Source organism: Poecilia reticulata, linkage group LG12 (genome assembly GCF_000633615.1).
Source record: "Poecilia reticulata strain Guanapo linkage group LG12, Guppy_female_1.0+MT, whole genome shotgun sequence".
Classification (NCBI taxonomy): domain Eukaryota; kingdom Metazoa; phylum Chordata; class Actinopteri; order Cyprinodontiformes; family Poeciliidae; genus Poecilia; species Poecilia reticulata.
Window position 1 is genome coordinate 19,979,474 of NC_024342.1, and position 5,685 is coordinate 19,985,158.

The window sequence follows — 5,685 nt, forward strand, 5'->3', positions numbered from 1 at the left end:
TGTGTGTGTGTGTGTGTGTGTGTGTGTGTGTGTGTGTGTGTGTGCGTGCATGTGTGTGTGTGTGTGTGTGTGTGTGTCTGCATGTACTGCTTTGAGTGAGGGATTGATGAAGTGAATAATTTGCACCAGCCCTGACTGCCGTTGCTGTTTAAAATTGCATTCTCTGTGTTTGAAATATCATTGTCTTCAGATGTTTGCTTACAGCCAGCTGCAGTCCACACACTGTGCTCTGTTCTGCCGCCGCTACAAATAGATTTCATAAACAGTGTTCTTTTTTTCTTATCAAACCACATCTTCTACTTTCATTGCCTGGATGTAACACAGAAATAGTTTCTAAGTCATCCCCTGCTGAACTCAATCTTTTATAGAAAAGGCAAATATTCTATAAGTCATGTTTTTCCAAGAGATCATAGGCATAATGAACATTTCCACATAAATTCCTGTGGCATGAAGACATTCATGTAGCGATGAATTGAAATTAATTTTTAAGTTTGAAATTACAAGTATTTGATATTTTCACATTTTTACATTGTCCTTTCATGGTTATCAAAGTAAAGTGTGTGCCAAACTAGGATGTTTTAGATGATCAAACTATCAGTCAAATATCAGTTTTCAGAGAAAGTGATATTTGGAATAGTTTTTTTTTTTCATATCCAAATAAAAAATATATATATTTCATTTGGATAGAAAAACATATCCAAATCAACCTGCCTCTATGTGAAAAAGTAATTTCTTCCAAAAACATAAGAACTGATTTGACGGCAACAAGAATTTTTTAACATCACTGTGAAGGAACTTTGGTCTGCTTTTCTTCACAGAATTATTTTAATTCAACCACATGATAGAGGTTCTGAGTATGAACTAACGTTTAACTGGATTTAAGTATGGGCTTTGACTAGGCCCTTCATTTTCTGTTCTCTTTTTCCATCCAGAGGTGGACTTGCTAGTTCACTCTGGACCATTGTTAAGTTATAAATTATTCATGATCAGGAGTGGTTTTTGTCTAGGAACTCTAGATGAAATTACTGTGGGTGTCCGTCTCATTGTTGAATAATGGGCATTGATCTTATCTGATGCAAATAAGGTCTGCGGTGCTTGAGATGCTTTTTTGTTTCCTTTTTTGAACTCCTGGACGAGTTGTCTGTGCGTTTCTAGGAATGATTACATGAATCTTGTCACTCCTGGGACAATTTACCACAGTTCCATGTTTGTGGATAATGAATCAGATTACTGCCAAAGCCAGAGAAATAATCATTTTTTCATCTGTGCCTGAATTTCCTTTGATTGGGGTGTGATGGTTTGATTTTTCAATTATTTTCACCTATGTACTGTCAGTCAGGTTCTCATTCGGTGATTTCTTGATTTGACGGTTCTGGCAGTAATTGTGCAAGAGGGGCGACTACTGTCAAGGATTTGAACCCTGGATCTTTGTGCTGCAGGGCAGCAGTGCTACCAATTGCACCACTGATGCCTGATGCTCAAGCATAATCATGTGAAACATTTAAGTACGTCAACAATGAAAAAATAGGATAAGAGGATAAGTAGTTTTCACAGCCCTGTAAAACGTCCATGGAAATCTCCTCCAATTATTTCTAAAATAACTCCACTCCAGCATGCTTTCATGCCAATGTTCTCTTCCTGTCTGTACTTGTTATGCGTCAACAAAACACAACATCCTCAGAAGCAGTGAGACACTAAAGTTACACTCCTCCATTAAAACTTGTGATCATTTTCACCTCTATGTCAAGTGAGATTGATTTATGTCAGAAGCGCAGCTCTGCTCGGAGGAAGAAAAGGATAACTCTGCTTGTTTTCCTTTTCACCACAACTTTGACAAGAAGGTCAATATCAATTCCATCTCAGCGTATTGATCTGAGAAACAGGCCTGAGACATGTTTATCATAGCTCAGCTGCGGAGGCTGGTAAAGTTGGTTTGTTAATTTTATTTAATATAAACCGAGCACATTGATTCATATAGGCTGGATGATTATTTAAAAAGTCTTACAATGCCTTAAAAATTGTAAGACTTTTTAAATGTGTGGAAGTGAGGAAATGTGTGGAAGTTAAAGGAAGTTAAAGGAAAAGGATGGTTTTCACATTTGCAAAACAAAAAAAAGTTTGAAAAATGTGACCTGCAATTTTTTTTTCTAAGACCTTTTTACTCAAATAACCCTGAAGAAAATCTAATATCTGATGCAGAGAGATGGTCTTCAGCCCTGTAATTCAGTTATCATTTCTGTGATTTCTACTGCAGGGAGGAGGGAACAAACATATTGCTTTGTTCAAGAGCAGCCTGAGAAATCAGGTTAATATATTCTGAAACATTTACAAACAGCTGAAATTCACCTAAAATAATTTTACAAATTAGACACATTAGTTTACACGATGACATACTTATAACAACTACTCATGTTTTCCTCAGTTTGTGTGCTATTGGTGCAAATATTACACTATTATACATAAATTAAGGAACATGGGGGGCCTGAGCAGCAGGAAACTGTGTTTATACCTTGGGCCAGCTCTGCTCACTCCATCCATTCTGACTGAGTCTGAGCTATTCTGGAAAAAAAAAGGCAAACATTTCAGTCCTGACCCTCCAGAGACATACCCCTGAAGACTTGCAGCTGTAATTGCACCAAAACTTTCAACAAAGTATTGACTCAGGAAAGGTGAATAGATGTGGACCCTTTCTGGATATTAATCTGTAAAAAGTTTTGTAAATTTTATATATATATATATATATAGAGAGAGAGAGAGTTTTTCTTCTACTTCACAATTCTGCACAACTTTTTGTTGTAATGTCACATAAATGCTTAATGAAATCCACTAAGTGTTTAATGTTATCAAAATAGTTTTTTCATGTATTTAAAAAATTGGCATAGTTAAAACTGCCCAGTTTCAGTCTGTCTCTCTTTTGTTGTGGTTTGTTTACTTTTTTCCCCCAAATCAATCCACTTTATTTTGCAATCCAAAAATATCCACTTCTCGTTAAAGTGAGTGCTCGCAGTAACAAGCAGTGGCTGAAAGCTGGAATGAAAAAGATTTTCTCAGGCTATTTCCTGAGAGGCAAAACTCCACATCATTACATGTATAAAGCTTGTCAGCGCACATCTCTCTCCATCTATGATTGTTCTTAGTAACCCCAGCTCCCCAGATGACTGATAGTGGGCACTGGATGAAAGCCAGCAGCTAAAAGTCTGTCTGCAACATTTCATTCAGAAACATTCAATATTGGACATTGCGAGAAAGGAAGATGCAGGAAGGAAAATGTGGTTTGCAAATACAAAGCAGTCAGTTACTCACATAATAAGCCCTATTAAATGTGATTTGTCCAAATAATTTGGACCAACGTCTTAAGATTGTGTTTGAAAGATCATTGAAGAAGTAAAATACAGTTTTTTTTACTGAATGTACTTTTTTTCTTTTTTATCATCTGAATGCTTTTAGACGTTTCGTAAAAAAATAAATCAGCGACTTGCCAATTGGTTTCTTATGATTATCAACCGGCACCTCAATGTAAATAATACAAATTTAGTTTGAGGCCATGGCATGTCTGTTTTAACCTGTGCTGATTTTCCTGATCTAGATCAACATTTTGTACATGCTGGAGAGGATTAGAAGAAACACAGTTACAGTTTATCAACTATAACTACATGGTGGTTCCCTGTAAAGTCCAAATTTGTACTAAAAATTGCATTTTCATGTTCAAACTTTTGAAGTTCTTTTTTTTGTCTTTTTTTCATATTACTTGAAAGAACACAAGCTGTTGTAGGGTGTCCTCGTTTTTTTTCTCTCAAAAATATAATTCAATGTTTTTCTTATCTAAACACTTATAAAGTAGGGTCATCCTGGATGTCAGATTCTGAATTTTAATAAAAGTTGTTGTTTCAGTTGCTGATGATTTTGTTTGTCGCAGAAAAACTGAGACAAATGATAAAAATAATAAAACCTCTTATTAACCCATTTTGGAAACATTCGGTTGTTATTTACATGTATCGTGCTGATAAACTAAGCTGTGTGTTTGTTTCTGTATCTATATCGGTCTGAGTTGCTATGTACAGAGCATAAATCAAAATGTCTCAGAACAACTATCTCTTTATAACAAGGAGTCCCATCTAAGCAGTGGTTTTCTTCCCATTTGTCTCAATCTTTTTTTTTTTATCAGACAGATTGTCCTTCCTGGCCCTGGTGTGTTTGTTTGCAGAGTACAGATTGTCCGCCGCGACGTGGAAGTACGTCACCATGGCTGCCCGGTTCTTAGAAATGAGCAACACAAAAAGAACTCTCCACCAAGACTAAGAAGTGAAGGTGGAGAAAAAGTCATGGAGAGAGACCAGGAAGTGATGCAAGGAACCAATGACTTCAGGATTGAATTAAAAAAAAAATCACTGCAGAAATTTGAACATGTTTCTTTAATACCCAGTGATGTTACTTGGAATTAAAATAGGAGAAATGGAAACAAGTATCCCAATCTCAAACTTCATCAAAAAACTGCCATCCGGTATCATAGTGATAAAGCTTGCATAAAACTGGATTTTCAGCAACCGCTCACTCCGGTGTGTTACCAAAGTATACGGTGTCTCCGCCACTTAGATTCTTCTGGCATTGACTGAGGAGATAATTAGAGCAAAAGAAGAAGTTGCAGGAGTCATCCTGGGCCATTCCTTCTTTCTTTCTCTTTATGTCTATTTCTCTCCATTTCTTTCTCATGCTTGGAGCAGCACTGCTGCTTTGATCTGGCTCTTCACATAACAAGGCCCCAGGGTGGAAACCGTGCAAGACACTAGGAAAAAAAAAAATAGGCGAATCCTCAGTGCAAACTCTGCTCACACAAGCATGGACAGACAAACATATAGCATGTGCTGAATATCTGCTTGCTTGTGTCAAACACTTGTCCAAATTTTACCTCAGGGATTCATTTTCTGTGATTTTTTTTTTTCCTGGAATGCGCTTTTATTAGTAGAGGATATCACTGTTTATTGCTGAAAATGCTGTTGTGTGTGATTTTCTTCTCTCACTTCAGACTCAAAGATACTTAATTGGTTTGAAAGTGAGACACTCGAGGCTATTGTTGCAGAAGTGGTTGAATTGAATTAGCAGCATAAAAGCAGACATAAAACTTGGCAGAAATGCAGAGGTTGTTTTGTTTTGCCCGCTGCAAGTCGTAGAGTGTCAGTGCTCACACATTTCCATCCATTCTGTCTCTGACTGTCCTCTAAGCTCTTTTCAGTGATTGGAAATGTTTAAAGGTTGGTTGAGAAAACAAAAAAACAAAAAGAAACAAGCATCCATCTGTATATTACATTGCTAAAGCAAGTGAACAGTTGTTCAGTATTCGCATATTCAGTATCTAATGTATACATCACACTGTGGGTGAACCAGTCCAGCTCCCAACCCCCAACTGCAGCATGGTGTGTAAATGTAATTTCTTCAAATTTCCTTGGTGGGTGCAGCTAAAAGTAGTTCCCAGAGATTAAAGAAAGGACAGTCATGGGAAAACTCAAGCCTCACCTCACACTGATTGGTTGTGATAGTGATTGATAGCATGTTGAGATTATAGTTATGGTCTAAAAAACACACACACACACACGCACGCAGCGTGCGTGCGTGTGTGTGCGCGTGTGTGTGTGCGCGCGTGTGTGTGTGTGTGTGTGTGTGTGTGTGTGTGTGTGTGTGTGTGTGTGT